General features: G+C 44.8%; 1 protein-coding gene and 2 long non-coding RNA genes across 7 annotated transcripts in view; 1 reads left to right on the top strand and 2 right to left on the bottom strand.

The window, feature by feature from the left end:
* ARHGAP8 (Rho GTPase activating protein 8) overlaps positions 1–22,169 on the bottom strand; it is a 111,046-nt gene extending 88,877 nt beyond the window's left edge. For 2 of the 4 annotated variants that reach the window (XM_044994905.1, XM_044994931.1), the window contains exon 1: positions 21,811–22,046. The gene's annotated coding sequence lies outside the window, so the exon portion shown is untranslated. Of the gene's footprint in view, positions 1–21,810; positions 22,047–22,108 lie in introns of those variants that run through there. The other 2 variants (XM_044994914.1, XM_044994923.1) reach the window with 2 other exon arrangements.
* LOC123353677 lies at positions 21,349–25,792 on the top strand. Its single transcript, XR_006574557.1, has 3 exons — positions 21,349–21,430; positions 22,545–22,637; positions 25,708–25,792. It is a non-coding gene; the product is annotated as an uncharacterized LOC123353677 (long non-coding RNA).
* Positions 23,678–26,360, bottom strand: part of LOC123353671 — a 42,618-nt gene continuing 39,935 nt past the window's right edge. For both annotated transcript variants that reach the window (XR_006574550.1, XR_006574551.1), the window contains exon 3: positions 23,678–24,714. This is a non-coding gene — a long non-coding RNA (uncharacterized LOC123353671). The remainder of the gene's footprint in view (positions 24,715–26,360) is intronic.

The following is a 26,360-nucleotide window of genomic DNA, read 5'->3' as shown; positions in this document are numbered from 1 at the left end:
GTATTTGATAGTCAATATTCAAATTGCGTTGGTTCATTTCGTATTCTCTAATACTAGCTTACATCAGCTCTCTTCACAGACGTCCGTATCTCCTTCACTATCCACTTTCTTCTTTTTTTTTTCCATCTCCCTATTTTTTCTCCTGCTCCTCCGTTTTTTCTTTATGCGAAGCTGTTGTTTAACATTTGGCCATTCACATAAGTAACCTACCAAACAGTAATACATAGGACCAGATTCTCCAGTCTTCTAAAGCTACTTCGTGGCAAGAGATATGTGATAGAGAATTTCCCTTGCATAGGGGAACTCTCCTGCCATAGAAAGTTGGTGATGATGCTCTGGTGCCTCCTGCTCCAGCGATATCCCCAACCTCTGGGTTTAAGAAAGGAAGCATGTGAGGGGCATAGTGGGGCTGGTGCCTGGTGGAATGGAGTGCCACCATGCCTGATCCTCCTCCAGTAGGTATAATGTTCTATGCCAGTGACAGAAATTAAAGTAGCCCCATTGCTGCTCTAAATTCTTCCAGGGCTGGGCAACCAAAGATCAGTGAGCTGCAAGCCACTCTTTGTGACCACCAATCTACACACAGCTCAGAGATAGTGGCAAATCAAGGACCCATAGCATGAGGTCTCTACTGTGGCACATAAAACATATGTCTATTTTACTAGTGACATAAAAATTCACCCTCCCCTTACTGGAAGGATACTAGTATTTGTAGCATGTGCACAAATATAATTTAGTTCTCTTTCTGGTTGTTTTTTTTTGTGTGTTCCCGTGTTTGTTTTTCAAAGTGACTGTTCCTTGAATATCTCCCATCTGACACAGAACCAGGACTGGTACAACTTAGCTCTTGAGGTCATCTCTCAGGATCACAGCATGGTTGTATTCTAAATGTGAAAATATTTTAATCTTAGCATGCTATTTGCCACCATACACATACAAATTTGCCAATAGACACAGCAGTGACCAACAAAGACATTAGTGAGCCTGCAAAGGCTCATTTAACTTCACTACTGTGAATAGTTCTCCGATTTCAATGAGACAATTCACAATAGCAAAGGTACACAGAGATCAGGGCCTAAATGGAAAGGCAAATAAAATGATCAGAGCTGGTCAAATTTTCCTGAATTTTAAGTTTTTGACAGAATTTCTCATCAAAAATGAATTTTTGATAAAAAAATTAATGTGAATTTTTCAACAAAAAATAATCAAAAATGTGGTTTTTGGCCAGTTGTAGTGCTGGTCAAAACTTTTCAACAATTGAAAAAATGGGCAGAACTACAGAAATTTGATATTTTGCAAAACAGCATTAAAATTTAGAAAAAAAGAAAACAAAATGCTTTTTTACTAGCCAGAAAATTCCCCAGGTGGAGGCTCCAGCCACTGGGGAAAGAGCACATTCACACTTAGCATTCTTTAAAAATGACAAATATTGAACAAAAGCTAAATGGTTTCTCACTAACATTTTCACTTATGAAGAAAATTTTTTCCACTGAAAAATAGCCTGCCACCCAAAAATGTTTCACCAGCTTCTAATTACAACTAGGCCCTGCACCCTTCACCCCTACCATATTACTGGCCAGTTTCCTTGGAAACATACCAGCATCTAGGAAAATTAATTTCAGTACGATAACCAGAGAGCACTACTTTCTTTCATATCGGTTGAAAGAAAAATCTGGAGTTATATGGGGTCAAAATAAAAGAGAGAAGAGAGACACTCAACCACAGCTCTTTGACAGCAAGAAAATGTGCTATCTGATAAACAGTCTCTCTTCAAATGTCTCTTTTCAGTTCACAAACTGGTTTTCTTTCTACAGAAAGTGAAACACTTCCTGAACAAAGAACAGCTATGCTTCAAAATGAACCGATTATCTGAGATCACAATTCTTTTAATACAAAAATGGTTTTACACTCAGGTCACGGCAACTTTTCTTAGTACAATGCCATAGACTTTTTGGCTCCTTCATTTAGGGGTGAAGTCCTCTCAATAGTCAGTAGTAGTAGATTAGAGCTCCCCTGAAATGCATTAGAAATAATTTGCACCTGTTCTACTTAATCAGCCAGATTTTGTTTTGTTTCCTGTTTGTTTTTTCAAACCACGTAGTGTTTGATGATACTGGACATCTCACCAGACCTTTCAATTCTAGTTTACTGCTCAGAATCCAGCATGAGTCAGCAGAGATCAGAAATCTAACCTGTTTATCAGACAGCTGTTTTAGTGGCCTAGGTGATGTAGGTTGGTAGCTTCAGTCAAGATCCTAGTGGAAAGAAGTCAGCACCACCAAATCACCATCACAAATGTGGAAAAAAATGTAATTTTAGATGAGAGGATAAATATAAGTTTAAATGTCTTCTTAATGTTGGTATGGTATTTATCAGAGGTGGTTTTTACCAGGAAAATCCATGTTTTTAATCACCTAGGGAAAAAACTACCGGTTGTTAGTACCAGTTTAAGGCATTTTCTACAATGGAACCCCATTGATCTGATCTAATTGGGACTGGGGCCAGATCAGATCATCAAAACTTTGGATAATCAGGAGGGTGGGTGGGGCTCTGCCTGTCAGCCCCGCCGCCCCATTCAGTTAATAATGAGAGCTGGATAATGGAGGCTTGGATCAAACAGTGTTCTAATGTATTTTAAAACTGTTTGATTAATGCGCACCACAAACCACATTACATTTAGCTTTAGTTACATATTCAGTTTGTGGTAACCTATGAATCTACTGCCTTATATTAATTTAGGGTTGTACAAATAGAAAGTAAAACTACAGTGTGCATAATACTAATGCATGTAACCATAATACTGAACATCAGAATGTCTGTATGCATTTTAGTTCAGTATTTTCTCAAGGAAGTTATAGCTCATATTTCTGTTTTCAATATCATATAAACAAAAGTCAAAAACATTCAATTACATGAAAACAACAATAATGCAGAATGATAGGTTTGAAACATTAAGCAATCAGAAGCACGCTGAGTTGTAGACTACCAGTCTTGGTCCATTTGGCCACACAGCATTCGGCAGCAGCAGAACAACTTTGATGTAATGGACAGACCAAGCTGATTCCTCAGCTTTGAATGGATGTTTCCAAAGTTTTAAAGATTTGTTCTATGCTTGCTGAACTTACTGGACACTATGCAATTGCACCATCAGTTCCATGAAGTCAGATGGAACATCTGCATTCTTCAGATTTTTCCAGCATGTTGCAGGTAAAGCTTTTTCCTTGATAGCGGTTGAAAACATTGATTATGGATATGGAGCTGCTTCTATTTTAAATGCAAGTATATATGGCAGAAAGTCAGAATTTTTGCTGAGACACCATGGCCATGCAATTTCTTCTTGTTCAGCATACAAGATGCTTTTCCATGTAATGCTTTGCATGCTTCCACACTAAAGCAATCAGTAAATGTGTCTAACAGTTAACCTGCTACCTGCTTTCGACCAGGTGCTTTGTAGACTGGCCTTAGGCTGCTGATCATTGCTTGAAAAGTTGGATGTTCAATAACAGAATATTACAGGCATACAAAAATACACAATTTTCAAGTCTATCTTTAGTTTCAATTCTGGCATTGCTTTTGTTACAAACAAATCCATTTTTGCTTGAAAAAATCATGATATTTCCTCCTCATTATCTTTGGCCAACTTGGATCTGGCTATTTTGATGTACTTGGCAACGGCATTGCAGCGTTAGCAATATCTTCAGCCTCGGAGTCTGATTCTAATACAATGCAAATAGGTTTAGCCAAAGTCAGTGGTTCTGGTGTCTCTTTGTTCTTTTCACTGCATTTTGCAAAACATTTCCTCATATGGTCTTCCTTCCCACTCACTTTTTCTTCAAAGACTCTGCCATCTTCATGGCTATTTTGAGACAAATTCATGAATTGGGCAAAGTGGTCTTCCATCTTTGCTCATGATGGAATATTTGACTTGAGTCACTGTACTCACTGAGTAAATTGCACTCCAGCCCCCCAGATCAAGAGACAGAGTACTGGACTGGACAGGTAATTTGGCAATTTACTTCAAACAGAAATTGAAACTTCTGAATCTGGGAATTCCCCTTCTTTGTTTGCTAAACAAACAGGTAATTTTCATTGCTAAACAAGGAAGGGGAATTCCTAAATACAGACATTTCAGTCTCTGAGATAACCTAAAGCTGTATGTTACTGCCTTGGCTGAGACTCTTTTTTATTTAGTTTATTTCCTTTAATTAAAATTAAAGAGATCGTATTACTGCAAAACTATTATCAAATTGATATATATTATATTTCAGTAATTTTCATAGAATTATTCTTATAATAATCCCCCTCCCTCCCTTTCTGGTTTAAACTGGTATTTACTGGCAGCCTATCCTAAACCAGTTTTTCCCAGGGAAATTGCCAACCTTTATACCAACCCATCTACAATTGAGACATATTTGTGTGGTGGTATGGGTAAGCGTCAGTGCTTAATTTGTAATGAAAGGGGTGCCGGGTCTCAAGTAATTTTTTTACATTCATAAATGATGTAGCAAGCTCAGAGTTGCAGGGGCTATGAACTTCCAAGCCAAGAGGTCAGAGGGTTCATCCTGGCACAAATTAAGCACTGGTAATCTTATATTACTACTGTTCGTGCAGCGGATAAATAAAGGATTTCAGTTTCTGATGCTATCAATTAGATACTTTTAAAAAAAATGAAGTGCTGATAAAAGTTATATAGTTACTGCATTAAGTATTTTATTTTTAAAAAAATCAAACATGATCATTCTGTTTTAGCTACAATTATGAATTTTTGAAATTAAACAAAAAAGACATCTCCGTATATTATTATTTGAGTCCCAGTTCTCAGCAACAAACAGTATCAACAAAGTCACATGCAGTTATTTGGAATGCAGATCCACTTTATATACATAAACTCCCCCTGAAATTTCTGAACTTGACCTGTCTGTTCAAGGTCTTGGTGGTTTTGGCTAATGGACTGAAGGGTCAACTATCTGCAACACACACACAAATCAAAAAGCTTAGGAAGGTTGAGTGAAAAATCATAATTACTTTTCTCATCTCAAAAAGAACTTATGGGAGAACAGACAAAATTTAGTCTGGTTGCTTTTTAGAGTCATTCAACACACTCACTTCAGGTAAGTATTGCTGCTTTGGGTTGGAGGTTGGAAGGTAGAGGTGTCATTCTCTAATGCAGGGGTCTCAAACATGTGGCCCGCGGGCCGCATGCGGCCCTCGGAGCTCTTCCCTGCGGCCCGCGGAGCTCCCCCAGTTACTTCCTGTCGCCGCCAAACTCCCCTCACCCCCGCCCCCCTCCCCGAGTTATTTTCTGTGCCTAAGCTCCCCGCGCGCTGCTCCCCAATGTTTGGGGCCGGGTCTCTCCCCTGGCCCCACCTGCCGCCCCCACGCGCCTCCCCCCAGTGTCTACCAGCCCCCACTTGCTGCCCCCTCACCGCCCAGTAGCCTGCCCGGGAGCTCACAATGACTCCACTCCTCCTCCGCTATGCCGGCTTCCGGCATCACCTGCTGCCGCAGGGTCCTAGCGCCCCCCTGCACTAGGGCCAGGGCAGGCTGCCCTTCCCCTAGTCCTGAGACTCTCCAATGCCCCGAGCCTCTCCAATGCCTCAAACCCCTCACCCTCAGCCCCACAGCCCTCACCCCTGCACCCCCTCCTATCCCCAAACTCCGTCCCAAAGCCTGAACCCCCACCCCCTGCCGCAGCCTGGAGCCTGCACCGAGCACAGAGCCTGCACTCCAGACCCCCTCCCCCACCCAAACTCCCTCCCAGAGCCTTAGGCAGTAAATCTAAGTGCATGTTTTGTCCTTTGAGTGAGGTGCATTACTGAGTGTATATATTTATTAAAACTGCTTGGAAATGACTTCATCAAAAAAAAGAACACTCATGGAAGAAAAGAGTTTTCCAAGACAAATGGGAGAATTTATATTTTTTCACAGAGGTAAAAGATAAAATTCAATGCCTTATTTGTCAGCAAACGATTGCTGTTCCCAAGGAGTATAACGTGCGTCGGCACTATGACACGATGCACCGTGAAAAATATGATGCATTCACCGGAAAAATCCGAAAGGAAAAAGTTCAGCAACTTAAAGCAGCATTTGCCAAGCAAAGAAATTTATTTTCAGGGATTAACAAGTCTAGCGAAGATTCAGTAAGAGCAAGTTTTGTGATAAGCGAAATGATAGCTAAATCATCGCGACCTTTTACAGAAGGCTTATTCATAAAAGAATGTCTTATGAAGGCCAGTGAAATTTTATGTCCTGATAGGAAGAAAGTTTTTGAAGGCATAAGCTTGTCTGCAAATACAGTTGCCTGCAGGATAACGGAGTTAGCTGATAATGTGCAAAAACAATTGATTCAAATGGCAAAAGACTTTGAAGTATTTTCAATTGCTCTTGATGAGAGTACAGATGTATCAGATACCGCACAGTGTGCAGTGTTCATTAGAGGTGTGGACTGCAATTTGAATATAACTGAAGAATTGCTAGACTTAATGCCACTGAAGGGTATCACAACGGGACGTGACATATTTCAAGGATTGGAAGAGTGCATTGAAAAAGCTGTTGGTGGCGCTTAGCACTTTCCAGGAGGGAGGGGGGAGGAGCGGGGAGCCGCGCGCTTAGGGGAGGAGGTGGAGAAGAGACAGGGCAGGGGCGGGGCCTCATGGAAGGGGTGGATTGGGGGTGGGGCCGGGGGCAGCAAGGGGGCGTGTCAGTGATGCGGCCCTCGGGCCAATGCACTAGTCCTCATGCGGCCCTCGGGGTCATTTGAGTTTGAGACCCCTGCTCTAATGTCTAATATCTGTATTAACTTACTCTAAAGGCTGAATATTTCCTGAAGGTAAAGTGTACAGTATTTCAAAACAGAGTTTTCCCAGATTTGGAGTAATATAATAATATATTAAATAGTTATTCTTACATAAGGAGAACTTGATGGTAACAGAACTCACTCTGAAGTCCACTATACTCGGAAGGAGTATATCAATTACAATTACACATAGCATCGGGAATAAAAGGTATCCCTTTCTTTTTGCATTCTAGGTTTATCACATTGTTTCATTAATACAACTTTTTACAAAATTCCTGTTGGGACACCGTGCATGTAAAGAGTAATATTGATTTGAGCCAGATTTTTGTCCACAGCATTAGCCCAAAATAAATCCTTCTCAATGGCTATTTTCCCTTCAAGTAACAAGAGTTCAAATTTAGTTGTCTTGAGCTATGTACTTACAGCTGTTCTAGGTGATTAATATTGTTGATATGGATATAGAGCAGAGGTGGGCAAACTTTTTGGGCCTGAGGGCCACATTGGGGTTCCGAAACTATGGAGGGCCGGGAAGGCTGTGCCTCCCCAAACAGCCTGGCCCCTGCCCCCTCCCACTTCCTGCTCCCTGACTTCCCCCCTCAGAACCTCCCACCCATCCAACCCCCCCCTGCACCTTGTCCCCTGACTGCCCCCTCTCAGGACCCCCCCGCCTCTAACCACCACTCTGGGACCCCACCCCCTATCCACCCCCCCACTCCCTGTCTCCTGACTACCCTGCCCCCTATCCATACCCCCGCCCTCTGACAGGCCCCCCGGGACTCCCACGACTATCCAACCCTCCCCTTCCCCCAGCCGCCCCCCCGAACCTCAACCCCATCCAACTGCCCCCTGCTCCCTGTCCCCTGACTGCCCCCCAGCACCTGCTGCCCCTTATCTACCCCCCCCACTCCCTACCCTCTTACCATGCCGCTCAGAGCAGCAGGACTGGCAGCCGCACTGCCCAGCCAGAGCCAGCCATGCTGCCGCACTGCCCAGCAGGAACTCGCAGCCCTGCTGCCCAGAGTGCTGGCGGCACGGCGGGCTGAGGCTGCAGGGGAAGCGGGGCAGCAGGGGAAGGGCCGGGGGCTAGCCTCCCCAGCCGGGAGCTCAAGGGCCGGGCAGGACGGTCCCGCAGGCCGGATGTGGCCCACAGGCCGTAGTTTGCCCACCTCTGGTATAGAGTATGTTTCATGGTAGGTATGGGAGATTAATTTGCTACTGAGGTTTATCTACTAAAACCTGGCAATTTTTTTTTTTTTTTTAAAGAGGGCGTTCTGGGGCCTATTACTCCCCCAACATGGGAAAGCTCACGAAAGCTCATGCTGAAATAAATTTGTTAGTCTCTAAGGTGCCACAAGTACTCCTGTTCTTTTTGCGGATACAGACTAACACGGCTGCTACTCTGAAACCACATGGGAGTGTTACTCAGATTGTGTGATAGGAGAACTGGGCTTCTGCGTCTAAGTATTTAGAAAACAGTTATGTTCTAAGTAGGGTAAAATTGCAGAGTCATGAAAGACACAGGAAATGAGCAAATTTAGGGTGAGTTTTAGAACAATAGGTGGGAGGGAGGGAAGGTGATCCAAGCAACTTTTGGGTCCAAATTCAACTGTGTGGGGGGGAGCCACGGGAAGAGAAGGGGCAGTTATTTATAGTCTTCTCATATCTTTTGCTTAATAAATGTTATGTTTAGGGAAGACATACCGTGTTGCTTCGATATTTAGCAGCAGGAGAGTTTGCTCTCTGCCTTGGTATCTGATTAGAGTCAAATCTTGAGGCAGGGTTGCTCTCTGGGAATATTGCCAGCTGAGATTCCTTAAAAAAAACCTGACTGCTGCTAGTAACCACCTCTGTTCCCAGACGGGTGTATGGGTGTGAAGAAAATAGGTCACCAATAGAATATACCCAGACTCCACATTACTGACTTCTCCTCCACACACAGTTGAATGCAAAGGACCAGTGATATATATGTGTATTTTATTTTTTCAGAGGTAAGAAGCAACAAGACTGTCTGAGAGAAGATATTAAGTAAGCCCGAGTGAAATGAAAATGGTTTCCCTATTGGGTTTAAATATCTCCATGTATCAGCTATTCCTAGTTCTGTAAGTATTTAAGCAAAAGGATTATTTCTACCCATTACTAGAGCAGGGAGTTTTAGAAATGCTCTTTTGTTGTCTGAAACAGTACAGCTATTTTCTTATCATATGCATTCACTCACCTGGCACAGCAAAACTACATGAATAAATTTGTCTAATATGTAACCAGTTAGAAAACTGTGCAACCTTGCTATATTGTTAAGAGAAAATAATCAAAACAGAAAAAGTGGTTGCAATACCACCCACTGCAAAACCACTTTCTGAACCAGTGTAGATTTTTATTGACTAAAGATTGTTATAATTATAATAAACATTAAATGATCAATCATAAGGAATCTGCTTTCTATTAAATTAATAAACTGTAACAGGCAATAATGAGGAAGAATTATGTTGGGCTGAATTCATGCTTAACCAGAGCTTCTGTCTCGAGGGATTAAACGCTTTGGATCTTTTACTTAAGTATATTTTTAAAGACAGGACTTTAATTAAATTAACCTGACAAGCTACTGGATAAAGAGTGGGTACATCACAACCACAGTTTTTTAAATTGCAGAACTATTCAGTGGGGATTTCTCTGGCTAGATTAAATTATGGCCTTATTTAATAACTGAATATATATGTAACATAGTCCTGCATTTCAATTTATCATCAACACATGGTTACAGTTCAGCTAGCATGTCATAAGACCCCCCAGCTAAACCAAACTGAAACTGCAATTTCAAGCAAAGGAGCACAGTTCCCAAATGTATTCTACATACAGTGATCACATAGCCCACGGTTTGGTTATCAATCAGTGTTCAACACCAAGCCATACTACAGCTTACTGCATTATCCACTGCATCACAGTTCCCCTATTTCCATTTGTCTATTCTTGTGATAAATTCACTAAAACTACAGTCCTTTTTTTTTTGGTCTGAAATACTTTGATTTCCCTATTTAAAAGCAAAAATATCAAAACTAAACTTTTTCCTCCCACGAAATTTCCAAAACCACCATCATTTATTATGAAAGATGGGAGAATTTATACTATAAGGCACCCTTGAATTTTACAACTACAGCTAAATATGCAAGGCGGCCAAAATGCAGCCTGGGGACCTGATAAGATCCTCTAGCTCTCCTAACTCAGTACTGAAGATGTAATTTTGTCTTGTGCAGCTCTCTGCACAGAAGCTAAGCCCCAGTGTTGTTTTAAAGTTATTGTGTGTGAAATTTCTTCCTGTTATTGATATTTTGAAAATTATCCTAATATTCTTTAGCTTAGATTATCTCCAAAATTGCTTGGCCAGAAATTCCAAGTTTGTTTTACGAAGAGAGATGGCTTTTAATTATTTGTTTGTGGTTAGGATTTTTTGGAAGAGGGGGAAACACAGGGAGAGGCAGTGGAGAAATTACAGAATAATATAATACAGATATTTTGGAGAGGTTTCTGGAGCTGGGGATCATGGGAGAACAATAGAAAAAGCCAGACTTTTAGCTATGCTAAACTTCAAATACTTAACATTTTTAGATATAAAACTAGTGCTTAATGGTTTTCCATGTGGACAAAAAAAAAAGCTTCCTGTCCACCCCCTGCATTACCCTATGCTATCCATTATTCCACATATCCCACCAGGGTATAACTTTCCCATCTCCACATGTACACATCTCCTGCAGGGTGCAGGACGGGGATCCAGGCTGGAGCAGGGGGTTGGGATGAGGGGGTGGGGGGGGGTGAGGGATTTGGGGTACAGGAGGGAGCTCCAGGCTGGGCCGAGGGGTTCGGAGTGGAGGGGGCTCAGGGCTGGGGCAGGGGTGCAGGCTTTGGGCGGTGCTCACCTCGGACTGTTCCCCAGATGCAGCAACATGTCCCTCGGCTCCTAGGCGGAGGTGTGGCCAGGTGGCTCTGTGTACTGCCTTTGCCCGCAGGTGCCACCCCCGCAGCTCCCATTGGCCATGGTTCCCGGCCAATGGGAGCTACGGAGCTGGCACTTGGAGTGGGAGCAGCACGTGGAGCCCCCTGGCCGCCCCTGCACCTAGAAGCCAAAGGACGCGTCACTACTTCTGGGGAGCCACGTTGAGCCAGGTAGGGAGCAACCTAGCCCAGTGCCAGCCAGACATTTAATGGCCCAGTCAGTGGTGCTGACCAGAGCCACCAGAGTCCCTTTTCGACCAGTTGTTCCAGTCAAAAACTGGACACCTGGCAAGTGACAACCCTAGTTGCAACACGCACTACAGATAAAGATACAAACTTGCAAGCTCTACACAGACTTACATAAATCTACATCATCAACACATTTAATAACATCGTTTAGCCCCTTCTCCTCTATCACCATGACACAAAATAAGAAAACTTATAACTTAGTGCCTTCTATAATTACATTCCTTCTGATATTGTACAAGGTATTTAATAATCAGTATGTAAAAGCAAACAATGCACATCCAAGGATATACTTTCAATATAGAAGAAAACAAGGGGGAGGGGAATAAATGTTGGGATGGATGGAGACAATAGTGATAAATGATCACACAACAGCAGGGAACAGGCTAGAACCTTTGGATCTGTTCCTTAGCTGGTGTAAATTCTCATAGCTCCATAGACTTCAGTGGAGCCATGACTATTTACGCCTGCTGAGGGTCAGTGCCTTTTACTGGTCTTTCTAATCTTTCCTATATTTGGGTCCTTTTAAAGTACAATATATTCACTGACTATGTAAGTAAAGTTGTTTAGGGGTTGAAGCAACTTCAAACTTACATATTTTGTTTTAGAGGCATTTTCTGAATATTCAGCAGATGCTGGCATATTACTAGACCTCCAGAGGCACAATCTTTCATATTTACTTCACCACCATTTGTTCACAAAGTGTTCAGTACGTATTCAGTTTGTCATCTTAGCCTTTGGCCCATAACCAGTTTGTTCCCATTAAGATCTGAAATAACTATTTTTAGACCAATTTTATTTTTCAAAAATAGCCTCACTAGTCCTTAGGAAGATTTGAGGGGCACATTTTAAAGGTATTTAGGTTCCTAAAGAAGCAGATAGGCATTTTGATGCTGAAAAGCTCCCTCAGCTTGATCAGCTGGGCTATCAGCACAGAAAGTCATGCTGCTTAACTTAATATTTGCTTAGCAGTTAACTTTTAAATAAAATAGACAGAAACGCTAATAGAACATACTGAGCACCAGTAAACACAAGGGCCTGTGGAGTCATGCTGTCTAGGTCTCCTCTCTGGGCCTTGATATTTATGTTCTCTCTTCACTTCAGGTCCCCATGCTAATACCAGTAAAATTTCTATAAACCACCCACTTTTCTGTGCCTCATCAGTAAAATGGGTATACTACTACATGAAGCCCAGATTAAAAAAAGCATCCCTATTGTAAAGCATTTTGAGATTTACTGATAAAACTGCTTATATAAAAGCTAGGCATTCTTATTCATGACAGCGAGTGCTTAATCTGAAGCACATCCTTAAATTCCACTGAAGTCAGATTAAAGATAAGCAAGTGCCTAATTGTTTTCCAAGATCAGGGACTCAACGAAGTGTTATTTAGCTTGATTAATGAGGGGCCAGTTCTGCCGCTTCACAAGTAATCCCAGTGAATCAGATTCTGTCACTCAAACTCATGCTGAGTAGTATATCTTACTTCATAAGTGTTGCTATTGATTTCAATGGGACTACTGTGGAGTTAGGTATTATTCAATATTAGTAAGGGTGGTAGACTCTAGCCCAGTGAGAATAAGGCTAGAAGAACCAGGCCCTTACTGCTTGTAAAGCATTTTGGGCCAGATTGTGATGTACACAGTAAGTCAGAGTCTTACTTCTTGAGTAGTCCTATTCAAATTAATAGGACTACTCAAAGAGTGAGCCAATAATTCAGTGCCAATAATGGTATCCGACCTAGTTCTTGATGAGCCTCATTTGAAAAGTAGAATGCTTTTCTACCTCTTCTTTGATCTGTGAATTCAAATTTTTTTGTTTGGTTTAAGAAAGAAAGAAATTTAATCCAGCTTCTGTTCATTTTTTTTAAAAAACATTATTGTAGACTTTTCTCTTAATTTGATTTTACAATCATCAGAAGAAAAATGTTTTAAGTAACTTATCCCAATGGCAGATAAAGATCATACGGTTCTAGAGTCAACTCATTCACATTTCCTGCACGTTGATAGAAAAAATGAAACTGTAGGTGACTATTTAGAATGTTTTAGGCATTGAAAATTATTTCCTCTTAAAAGAGCCATTTACAATAATTTAATACTTACTACTTTTGAGGCTGGAGCAAGAGGTTATTGTAACTTTACAAGGGACACTTTCAATTTAAAAATCACATTTCTGTCAAAAACTGCTTTACCTACTATTACTACAACTAACACCAAAGATTGGGATAGCTGACAGAGATTAGAGAAAGGTTTTCCCTCTATTTTACAGTTTGCTTATTTTATGCATCTGATGGCATTTTGTGTATAGTCGGTTTCACTGTCTTTTGTGCAATCAGGTGGTTTTCCTTTTGTAGATCTTTCACACAGACAAAAGAGAAAAAAAAAATTTTTAAATAGGAAAACGTGGTTGAAAAAAAATAAAAAGTTGTCAGAGGGACCCAGGACAGATGCAATATGCAGAAAGTACTTAAGATTAATTTGTTTGAAACTGGTTAGCTTTCAAGTTTCCTGCAGCAGATTATTAAGTGTTTACAAATGGGATGGTACCTGATACCAGTCACCATAATGAATGAGGTCACAACTGGTAGAACAAGGACCACAGATTAAGGTAATAATATAAAAATTAGCCTATACATTTTGAATTATTTTTAACGTGATGTGTGGAAATAATGGACTAAATCTTCTGTCTGCAGTGATGACCATTGAATATGAAAGGGAACCTTCAATTTTTGTTGCATTTTTTCTTAATTTTTTTTTCCTTCTCAGGATTAGATAATTTAGCTTTTGAGTCTGACTTGCAGGATCCTGACTGCAAAGTTAAGCCTACGACTGATAGTCTGTCAAGCCTATTTAATCTTTCTATCAATTAAGGCAGCATGTATATTACACCCAGCTATTGAGAAAAGCAAAGCTGTAAACATACAGCAACTATCCATGCTAGGTATAGTTTCCAAAGAATTTTTCCACCACTTGGTACATTTAAAAGGAGTTGGGACAAGACCCTGACAAGTAGATTTTCATAAATGGTCTATCCCACTTTCCTCCTGATTCATTTAACTCCTATCAATAAAAGTGGAAGAACAGGCATGGATGATGCAAGGGTAATTTATTCAAGGTTTAATGTAAGAAACATGGTCTTCCTAGTTGAAGATAGACTCCACTGAAGTCATCACAAGTTTTGCCATTAACTTCACTAGAGCCAGAGTTCTATCCTCTGCCTACTCCTTACTCTTTTTTCAGCCTGCAATAGCTTGTTGTGCCAATCTCTTTTAATGAACTAAAAAATCAGTCATCTGCACTCATCATGAATGCAAAGTCACATTTTTTAAATGAATTCAGTTTTAGTAGACCTTGTACTATTCTGTGGCAAATATATATCTCAGTCATTGACTGACCATCTATAATGTACATGCAACATGGGGAATGGACCTGTCACTTTTCAGCTCCGAAAATGTAGGGTGCAAATCCAGTGCACTAATGGAATATTTTTCACAACAAAGTCAACTTTTAGATATATTCTACCCAGCAGATGGCAGTGGGGTACGTACACACAAGCAAGCGCATTGTAAACTTTTGCAGAGTTGAAACTGCTAAGGTGACTGGGTTACAAATCTATTGAAACTCAGTATAAATAAGCAGGAGCTGCTGAGAGTTAGAGAAATTCTTTGATGTTATGGAGTTAAAATTTTGTTCTGAAGGCTTTGCTGAAAGCCAATTTCCTGTGTAGTGTGCCAAACCTTAGAGTTTTAGCCTGAGCCTCAGACTTCTAAGAGGTGTTTCATACCCTAAGAACTGCTTCAACAATCAGAAAATTTTGATTGTGCACAGGCATTTCCAACTTTGACTGACATTTAACAGAATAGAGGGGGAACAGAGTTCAGACAAACCACAAAGAAGATAGTTCGTGAGATTCACATTTCTCATTGTCTCTGTCCATTTAAAATAGGATACATTATTTTTCTCTTTCGAAAACATTCAGGTTTGTTTCGAATAGCAGAGAAAAGCCCAGGTGGCAACGGAAACGGACAGGGAGGGGAAAAGGCCTGTGGAGAACGGTAAGCAGGTCTGTACCCTTCCCAAAGAAGTCAGTGGCTCTTTACAAATGGAAAAAAACCAAAACAAAACAAAAACATGCCATCAGCTTTCTCGTTCCAAGAATCTTCTCTGAAACTTCTCCCCCCTCTGGAATATTCCAGTATTCCAAGGCATGTTTCAAAACACAATGGAAAACACAAGTTTCAAAATACGCATGTTATCTGACATTTAGGCCTTGGCTACACTGGAGAGTTGCAGCGCTGGTGGTGGCTTTACAGCGCTGCAACTCACTCACCATCCACACTTGCAAGGCACATACAGCGCTGTATCTCCCTGGCTACAGTGCTGGCTGTACTCCACCTCGGCCTGGGGAATAACGACTGCAGTTATTTGGTGTGGCCACCAAAAGCACTGTTATTGGCCTCCAGAGGTATTCGGAGGTATCCCAGAATGCCTGTTCAGCCACTCTGCTCATCAGTTTGAACTCTACTGCTCTGGCCTCAGGTGACCCGCCCTTTAAATGCCCCGGGAATTTAAAAATCCCCTTTCAGTTTGCTCAGCCAGGTGTGGAGTGCAATCAGTGAATCTTTCTAGGTGACCATGCCTCCACGCACCAAACAAGCCCCAGCATGGAGCAATGGCGAGTTGCTGGACCACATCAGTGTTTCGGGGGAGGAAGCTGTGCAGTACTAGCTGCGCTCCAGCCGTAGGAATTACGATACCTATGGGCAGATATCAAGGGCCATACTGGAAAGGGGCCATGACTGGGACGCGCTGCAGTGCAGGGTTAAAGTGAAGGAGCTGTGGAGTGCCTATTGCAAAGCCTGCAAGGGAAACCGCTGCTCCGGCGCTGCCCCCACGACCTGCCGTTTTTACAAAGAGCTGGACGCGATACTTGGGGGTGACCCCACCGCCAATCCGAGGACCATGATAGACACTTCAGAGGAGGGTGGGGGAGGAGGAAACCGAGAGTGAGGGTACTGGGGTGGGGGGAGACACCCTGGAGTCCCTGGAGGCATGCAGCCAGGAGCTCTTCTCAAGCCAGGAGGAAGGTAGCCAGTGGCAGCAGTCGGTACTTGGTGGAGGACAAACAGAGGAGCAGGTTCCCGGTAATTGGCTTTTATTTTCAGGATGGAAATTTTTCGGGAGAGGAGGAAGGGTTAGGGCTGCATGCATGCATGCCTAGATGTGGAATAGCGCATTGACGTGGTCTATCACGTTGCAGTAATCTGCCTCGGTAATCTCTTCAAAAGTTTCAGCCAGAGCGTGGGCAATGCGCTTGCGCAAGTTTATTGGGAGAGCCACTGTGGTCCGTGTCCCAGTCAGGCTAACGCGTCTGCGCCACTGTGCCGCGAGGGGTGGGGAGACCATTGCAAGACACAGGTAAGCTGCATACGGGCCAGGGCCGAATCCGCATTGCTGTAGAAGACCCTCCCGCTCTTCCCAGGTGACCTGCAGCAGCGAGATATCTTCCAGGATCAACTCCTGTGGAAAATGTTGGGAGAGTGTTCAGCGTAGGTGCCCCCTGCAGCTGTTTGCTTTCCCCAACTCACAGAAACCCTAGTACAGCCCTGAAGCAATCACCATTACTCACCATTTCGGGGCTCCTGTGGGTTATGTGCGCTCTCTTTGGTATGGGAAAATTATGCTATTGTAAAGAATGTTACTCCTTCACTGTGTGGGAATAACTGTCTGAAATATAAACAATGCTGCCTCTGTTAAGTGTTGCCTTTTTTGCCTTTCCACAAGCAACCTTGAGATCTCGGCTGCCCGTGTTATCAACAGCTCAAAGACTCCAAAACCTCCGGAAGAAGCCGCGAAAAAGCAAAGAAGACATGCTGCAAACAGTTATGGATCACTCTGCTCTCTGGCTGTGCAAATTCAGCCTCCAGGCGTTGACCCTCAGAGGTCCATGCCTGACTGAATCTTTGACCCTTCCCTTCACAAATATTATGGAGGATACAGCACGCGGATATAACTGCGGGGATGCTGCTTTCCCCCCAAGTCTAGCTTCCCATACAGAGATCGCCAGCGCCCCTTTAAATGGCCAAAAGCACACTCCACAGTCATTCAGCACCGGCTCAGCCTGTAGTTGAACCGGTCCTTGCTCCTGTCAAGGTTCCCTGTATATGGTTTCATGAGCCACGGCATTAACGGGTAAGCGGGGTCTCCAAGGATCACAATGAGCATTTCGACATCCCCTACTGTGATCTTCCGGTCTGGGAAAAAAGTCCCTGCCTGCAGCTTCCTGAACAGGCCAGTGTTCCAAAAGATGTGTGCATCATGCACCTTTCCAGGCCAGCCTGTGTTAATGTCAATGAAATGCCCATGGTGATCCACAAGCGCCTGGAGAACCATAGAGAAATACCCCTTCCGATTAACATACTCGGATGCTAGGTGGGGTGGTGCCAGAATAGGAATATGCGTCCCATCTATCGCCCCTCCACAGTTAGGGAAACCCATTTGTGCAAAGCCATCCACAATGTCCTGCACATTCCCCAGAGTCACGGTTCTTCTTAGCAGGATACGATTAATGGCCCTGCAAACTTGCATCAACACAATTCCAACGGTTGACTTTCCCACTCCAAACTGGTTCCCGACCGATCGGTAGCTGTCTGGAGTTGCCAGCTTCCAGACTGCACTAGCCACCCGCTTCTCCACCGCCAGGGCAGCTCTCAGTCTCGTGTCCTTGTACCCCAGGGTGGGGGCGAGCTCCTCACACAGTCCCATGAAAGTGGTTTTTCTCATCCGAAAGTTCTGCAGCCACTGCTCATCATCCCTGACTTGCATGACGATGTGATCCCACCACTCAGTGCTTGTTTCCCGAGCCCAAAGGCAGCGTTCCACGGTGCTGAGCATTTCCGTGAATGCCAGAAGCAATTTAGTGTTATACGCGTCAGGCGACTCACTATCATCGTCGGACTCCTCATCACTTTGGATCTTAAGGAATAGCTCAACTGCCAAACGTGATGTGCTGGCGAGACTCGTCAGCATACTCCTCAGCAGTTCGGGCTCCATTTCCCACAGAAATCGCACTGCACAGAAACTGTTGAGAGAATCAAGATGGCGCCAAACGTGGATGGAAAAACAGGGATTGCTGGGATGTGAAGTGATGCATCACGGGGCATTGGGACAGGAAGCAGAATTACCCGCCCCTTCTGCCCCCTTCCCACAATCCACGGCGCCAAAATGGCGCCAAAATGGGACGAGGTGCTCTGTGGGATAGCTGCCCATAATGCACCACTCCCAACACCGCTGCAAATGTGGCCACACTGCAGCGCTGGTAGCTGTCAGTGTGGCCACACTCCAGCGCTTTCCCTACACAGCTGTATGAAGACAGCTTTAACTCTCAGCGCTGCACACCTGCAAGTGTAGCCAAACCCTTAGACAGGGGCGGCTCTAGGTTTTTGGCCGCCCCAAGCAGTCATGCCCGGGAGGCGCCCCCGAGCCGCGGGAGCAGCGGATCTCCCGCGGGCATGACTGCAGAGGGTCCACTGGTCGCGCGGCTCGGCTGGACCTCCCGCGGCTGCGGGCGGTTCGCAGGTCCGGCGGCTCCGGTTGAGCTGCCGCAGGCATGCCTGCGGGAGGTCCAGCCGAGCCGCCGGCCGAGCGTCCCCTCCGCAGTCATGCCTGCGGCAGGTCCGCTGCTCCCAGGGCTCCAGTGGACCTCCCGCAGGCATGACTGCGGCAGGTCCGCCGGCCCAGCCTGCCGCCCCCCCGGGAAAGGGCCGCCCCAGGCAGGCGCTTGCCCCGCTGGGCTCTGGAGCCGGCCCTGCCCTTAGAGACCTCCTATTCAGAAGATTTTCAAGAAGGCGGAAGAGGTTCTCTTTATTCCCAAGCATTCATTTAGAAGTGACCTGCAAAACATCAGAGATTCTAGCCATGCCCCTAAATACAGAAATTCTCTCTCATATTTCTCTAAGACATTTGTCCCAGATGATTGGTTTTATCTCAGAAATTCTAAATTAATCATTTATATGAAATTCAACTGGTTGGATTATGGGCCAGATCCTGCAAACTCTCCACATGCAGAATATTTCCTGATTTCAATGGGAGTTCCACATAAGAGCAAGCCCAAAGTCTCTAGTGAACTCTATCTCAAGTTTGAAATTCATTAGCATACACAAAAAGTGTTAGATACAGTCCTTGATAAGAACACACAGTAAAAAAAGAAATATTGTCCAAATATATGAACATTTAAAAAATCAGTTTAAATGTTAACATGAGGACGAATAAATCTGAGAAACAGTCCATAAGGCAGGCATCTCTGAAAGGAAACAAAGGTATACTGTGTTGTGGATTTACCATATTATAGTCTGTGCTGTGCTTGACACTTCCCATAATAAGACCCTGTTTTCACTTTGCCAAACTTGAAAGGTTTGAGATTAAATTTTCCATGCTGGGTGTCTGCCTCAGGTTGAATTATTTTGGAAAATTTCAGCCAAAATAGTTTGGCTATTTCTGAGAACAAGTCTAGGGAAACGTGTTTTTCCCATGTTCAAAAATTCTGAAGACCTTGCATTTTAAAAGCTCTAGTGCCCCATGCTTTGGAGCAGGGAATTATAATTTGGCAGCATTATAAATAGGGCCTACCAAATTCATGGCTGTGAAAAGCGCGTCACGGACCGTGAAATCTGGTCTTGTGTGTACTTTTACTCTATACTATACTTATTTCACCGGGGAGACCAGTGTTTCTCAAACTGGGGGTTCTGGTTATTTTAGAGCAGGTTATTTTAGAGCAGGGCTCGGCTACCTCTGGCACGCAGCTTGCCAGGGTAAGCACCCTGGCGGGCCGGGCCAGTTTGTTTATCTGCCGCGTCGGCAGGTTCGGCCGATCGTGACTCCCACTGGCCACGGTTCGCCGTCCCAGGCCAATGGAGGAGGCGTGAAGCCGTGGCCAGCACATCCCTCGCCCACGCCGCTTCCAGCCTCCCCCATTGGCCTGGGACGGTGAACCGTGGCCAGTGGGAGTCACAATCGGACGAACCTGCCGACACGGCAGATAAACAAACTGGCCCGGCCCGGCAGGGTGCTTACCCTGGCGAGCCGCGTATACTGTGCTCTGAATTAAGCAGGGATTCTGGGGGGAAGATTTTAGCAAACAATTAAATCTTTTAAAAATTTGAGCACATATTTATGTGCCATGTCATATAATATAGAAAGAAAAATAGGTGAAAAAATTAAAAACTCTGAAAACTGAATAAAATATATTTAAAATGGAGTAAAGTTTTATAAAGCAATGGGGTGGCCTTTGAGCTCTGCTATAATGAAAGTCAAAGTCAAATGTCCGCCAGTGAAAGTAAAATGTTTTACAATAAATGCAGAACTATTTCCCCCATTCCACAGCACACACTTCTACTAAGACATTCCCATTCTCTACCCACTTACATTTCTTTGTTAAAGACATCTAAGGCATTGAACCTGTAATTATTAGTTCCCTGGCAGATTGCTGAACCTGTGTGACATGGCTGCCCACCCACATAGTGTCAATTGCAGAAAAAGGGCTTTAATCATAGCTCAACATTATGATTTCTGTACATTAACTACTCATCAGAGAAAATAATAAAAACCTAGCAGTAGCTATTATTAAAAATATGTACTGCTTTGTATTTATACAGGAGTGCCTGGGATTCAACAGGCAGTATTAAAACAAGTATTTGCTGTAAGAAATCATTAAACTGTGCTTGGCTTAAAATATATATTAATAAAAAGTGTTTTTAAAATGATGCCTCTTACTCTTGGCTTCCTGTCTTGCAAGGGATGTGTTTGTTATATTGCCTGATAACAAGCACACCTGTTGGGAACTATTTGTTTGTTTGGCTGGCAAAGAGTTTTGACCTACAGCAGAATCTCAGCGTTACAAACACCAGAGTTTCAAAAAGTGACCAATCAACCATACTGGAACTAGAAGTCCGGAATCAGGCAGCAGCAGTCAGAAAAAAAAAAGAGTTCAGTACAGTACTGTGTTAAATGTAAACTACTAAAAAATAAAGGGAAAGCAGCATTTTTCTTCTGCATAGTAAAGTTTCAAAGCTGTATTAAGTCAGTGTTCAGTTGCAAACTTTTGAAAGACCAACCCCAACTTTTTGTTCAGGGTAACCAACATTTTCAGAGTTAGGAGCAACTTCCATTCCCAAAGTATTGGTAACTCTGTTGTACGGTCTAGCTAAAACACCACCAGCAGGAATTTAGCGGAATAACAGCGGTTAATCTAAAAACCGGGACGTCTCTAAAAACTCCAGCCAAGGCTGAGAGGTTGTTTTTTTTTCCTTCTTCCACCATCCCAGAAAGTACAAGACCCCTGCAGCCTAGAACAACAGCTCCTTCGCCCTGCCACAGACCAAGCCCCGCAGGAGCAGCTCCCGGGCACAGGTCCGTGCGACGCACGCGCCCCTGGCACGCTGGGAGCAGCAGGGAGGTGGGGGGAGCCGTGCCCTTACCTTGGCCTGGGAAGCCCGCAGGAAACAAATCCCACCGGGGTGCGGGGAGGTCGGGCCGGCCTGGGGCTTGGGGGGGGGGGAGGGAAACTCACTGACGGGCTGAGGGTTTGGGGGGGGGAACCCGCGCAGTGTACACAGGGCAGCCCCGGGCTGCTGGTCCCCCTGGGCGGCCCGCAGGGAGGAGCGCTGGGCAGCGCAGCCTGTTGCGCGCTCGCGCCCTGCGAGGAAATTCCGACCAGCCGGGTCCTTCCTCGCGCAGCGCAGCGCAGCGCAGCCCGGCGCCCCCCCCTCCCCGAGCGCCCCTGAACTCACCCGCGGCGGCCGCGGCTCCTGCTCCCGCGCAGCCAGGGCGGGACCAGCACGGTGGGCTCCGCAGGCGGCTCCCGGGGGAGCGGTGCCTACCTGCGGCGGGAGGAGGGGCAGGGCGGGAGGCGGCTGGCAGCGCGCAATGCTGCGTGCACACCCCGCCCGTCTGCCCCGCAGCTGCCTTCCCGCGGCCAGCGCAGCCCAGGGAGAGCTGCAGACAAAGCCGGCGAGCCCGGCCCGGGCCCCTTCTCCCGCCACTGGCTCTGTCCTGTGCTCCGCTCGGGCAGCGCCCCCCCGCCAGTACCTGAGTAAGCGCTGCGGCCTCCCTTGTTTTGGGGACAAGGAAGGTCCCCAGCCGGTTGTGGCTTTCGCTGGGCTTTTAATGAGGCGTGCGGGCTGGGCTCACAGCCTGTCTGAGGCAGCGCCAGAGCCACATGTAGGAGGGGAGGCAGTGTGGGCAAGTGGGCAGAGCACTGGACTGGGAATCGGGAAATGTGGGTTGTTTTCCTGGCCCTGCCACTGGCCTGCTCTGCTGGGTGGCCTTGAGCAAGTCACTCTGCCTCTGTGTGCCTCAGTTTCTCCATTTGTAAAATAAGAAGCATGGGGCGCTCTGTAAGTGCTTTGAGATCTACTGATGGAAAGAGCTATGGAAAAGCTCGGTATTATTATTATTTCGAATGTGAGGGCCCCAGATTTTTACAGTGTAGCCATGGATCCATCGAATTGTTTTTTCTTCCTAGGTGGAAGGAGCTGAAATTTTCTTGCTAAAACTTGTATCTCCTCTATGATAATGGACTCAAGAGCACCCAGTTATAACACTGGGTGTAATACAGGTAAAAGTATTGTAGATGAGAGCCAAGCATCTCCATGACTTTGGGATTAAGTACTGATGGCCTCCAGGGAGGGGCTGCTTCAGGAGGAAAAGGCTGTTCAGCCTGAGGTCATGTCAGTCCCAGAAAGTTTTACCAGTAGCAGTTCCCACAACATTCAGCTGCAAACATTGCGATTTTGCTATTTTACATATGGCTGCCTTGGCTACTGCAGCAGATCCTCACAGCACCACATTGTATTGGCTTCCCAGTGTCCCTGGTACCACCACCTGGTGCAGTGCCTTGTGGGAAAATAGGGGGTGATGCATTGTGGGAAATCAGTGGTCCTCTCAGGGAATCTTGGAGTTTGGAGTGTAGGTCCCATTTTTTTGGCCATTTTCTAAAATTCTGAGTTTCCTCTGTCCCATTCCATAATTTGCCCTTCTTTGTGCCAGTTTTCAATATCTGCCATCCTGCAGTCAGAAGCATGGATGCTAAACACATCTAGGGGCAGCTACCATGTCTGTTTAGAAACAGGGCGACGGATTATTTTGTATTTGTGGAGCCACAATTATCACCACAGCAGCTGGCCGTGCAAGAATGGAAAAGAGTACTGAGGAGAGTGGATGATACAGACACTGACTGAAAGGCGCCAGCTGCTACAGGCATATAGTGACCAGCTCCACATGGTGGAAAGGTGGTTCTGGGACTGTGAAACAAGTATTGAGTGGTGGGGTCAGAGTATGATGCAAACCTGGCCTAGCCAGTCATGGCGGCACAGAACTTTCAGATGTGGAAGGCCATGTTGCTGCAGTTGTGTGGTGAGCTCACCCCAGGCTGCTTGGCAGTAGAGAGATGGGGGGCAATCACCCAGTGGACACTTGCAACCCTGGATTGTTAGTGGTCAGCGAGTAATCGCTTTGATATTGGTAAATTTATAGTAGGGGTGGTTGTCAGCCATGTGTGCATGGCCATTAGGCATGTTGTGATGCACATGATTGTAACTTTGGGCAACGTGCAGGAATTAATAGATAGAGAAGCCCACTCATTTCAGTGAATCCAACTGCTTTGGGGCAATAGATGCAGTGTATATCCCCATTCGTTCCACCCCCTTTCCTCCCTCCTTCCCACACTTCTGATTACATAATCATGGAAGCATGGGTAGATTATTGTCGACATTTCACTAACTTACCATTGGGTGGTCAGGAAAGGTACAGGATGCTTTAGGTATACAGAAGTTTTGTAAAGACGCCAGCAGGGACATTTTCCCCCATACTAGCATATTCGCATTGGTGGGGTTGTTGTGCCAGTCGTTACTCTCAGGGACCCAAGTCTTATCCTTTTGCTTCCCTGTCCCATGAATCTATACACAGATTAGCTGGACCACACCAAGGAAACATTTAACTATTACTTGAGCAGGTGCAGATGGATTGTGGCGTGTACATTTGACAGATTAAAGGAATGACGGAGATATTTCATGACTAGGCTAAATCTCTGAGCCAAATATTCCTGTATGTTGTGTATTACATAATATTTGGAAGACTAAGGAGAAAACATCGACATGGTGAATTAAAGAAGTGGAAAGATTATCTACAGCGTTTGAACAATCTGACAAAAAATAGAGTGCAAGGTGCTGGCTGCTCTGGGCTGCATCACAAATTAGTGTACGTGTAGTCATGGCAGTTCTCTTTGTCCGGTGGCACTGAGTGGAAAGGTTATTGTTGCAGGGAATGCTGGCACCTTGAGGGGAGTGGGGGCATTGGTGAGATATGGCTCCAGCCCTGGGAAGAAGGTATTGTCCACGCAGTATAGTGACTGTTGGGGTGCAGGTCTTTTTGGATGCTGTTCTTCATAATACTCTGAGACAGCTGAGTGTGTTGTCTGAAGAGCTGCATGTCTTGGTTTACCTCTGAGACTGAGTGTACCTTTTGGCACTTGTGCCTTTCCTCCAGCATCCATTCCCTTTCTTCCCTGGTCTCATGGCTCTGGACTCAGGAGTCGTGAGTAGCTCTGCGAACACATCCTCCCTCATCCATTGCTTTTTCCTCCTCATTTTGATCAGTCTTTCGGCAGGTGTGGAAGGGATGGCCTTTCAAGGTCACTGATAAACAACCAGACAGACAGACATTGTTAGGTTTAAGGGGTTAGGAGACATCAAAAGATAAGTATCACAACTACCTAATTTTTTCCCCCCCAAAGTATAAACAGGATCACAATCAGTACTGTTTATTTCCGGACCATGCAGTGGCACACACCATAGTGAGTATATGCAGGTACTTCCCAAAACTTCTGACCATGAGGGATCTGGGGCGGGTATAGGAGAACTGTAGGGATAGTGTAGTAAATGCTGCTAAAATTATTACAGGCCATAGTGATCCTGGCAGATACCCCTCTGGAGGGTACCAAAGGGCCAGAGAAGGCAACTGCTCAAGACAATCTGTGGTTGCTTGGCCCTGCATGCTGCTCACCCCCTTCACAGCAATGGTTCCCCAGAACTCATTGCAATGGCATAGGAAGGTGTACTAGGGCGGGAGAAACAAGGCTGCTTTTCCTAGTAACGTTCAGACAAAGATCAAAACACTGTTTGAAAGTTTCAGTGAAATTGTGCCGGGAGACAAAAAGATGTCCAAGTCAAGTTAAACTAGAAGCTCCTAAAATGGGAAGCATTGTGTTTTCTAGCTAGTTCTGTAAGGGTGGCTTAGGCAGCTTGGCTTGGCCAGAAACATGCTGTTTCTACCTCTTTTCTGAATCTAAGGACAAAATGCAAGTAATTTGTTTTGATCTGGGCCTGGAAAACCAAAATATTGTGTTTTTTCACTAGAATACCTGTATCAAATAACTTTTACACTGCTATTTCTATAATACCATGTATTCTGAATGCCTAGTCCCTGGATTACTGCCAATCATTTTTTATGAATTCAGTTTGATTGCTCAGGTATTGATTTGCATGTATTTTTTGTGTGTTTTGAATGCATTGAATTATAGTTGCAGTGTTGTTTTTATTTTATTGAATTTTTTTTTCCTGCCTGTAAAATTTACACATTTAAATCCTCAAAGGCTTTTGCTAAAATATCAATTTGGGAATTTTTTTTAGGTGCTTCCAGTTTTCTATTTGTTGAATTTTGCCTGGTGCTCTTAAAATAAAATGAGACAAGGTGGGTGAGGAAATATCTTTAATTGTGCCAACTTCTGTTGATGAGAGAGACAAGCTTTCAAGCAACACAGAGCTCTTCCTCACGTCTGGGAAAGGTACTCGGTGTCACAGCTAAATATAAGGTCGAACTGATAGTTTAGCTTAAAATAATTTAGTTTAGTTTAAAATAAACTGGCTACAATTCAGGAGTGGCCAGCCTGTGCCTCCGGAGCCACATGCGGCTCTTCAGAAGTTAATGCGCAGCTCCTTGTATAGGCACTGACTCCAGGGCTGGAGCTACAGGTGCCAACTTTCCAATGTGCCGGGGGGGTGCTCACTGCTCAACCTCTGGCTTCGCCACAGGCCCTGCCTCCACTCCACCCCTTCCCACCCCTTCCTCTGACCCTGCCCTGCCCTCGCTCCTCCCCCCAGAGCCTCCTGCATGCCACAAAACAGCTGACCGGGAGGGGCGGGGAGGAAGGGAGGGGGAGGTGCTGATTAGCAGGGCTGCCGGTGGGTGGGAGGCACTGGGAGTGTGGGGGAGCTTCCAGGGGACTGCTGACCTATTACTGTGGCTCTTTGGCAATGCACATTGGTAAATCTTGGCTCCTTCT

The sequence above is a fragment of the Mauremys mutica genome, chromosome 1, assembly GCF_020497125.1.
Source record: "Mauremys mutica isolate MM-2020 ecotype Southern chromosome 1, ASM2049712v1, whole genome shotgun sequence".
Lineage (NCBI taxonomy): Eukaryota > Metazoa > Chordata > Testudines > Geoemydidae > Mauremys > Mauremys mutica.
This window is presented reverse-complemented; position numbering and strand designations above follow the sequence as displayed.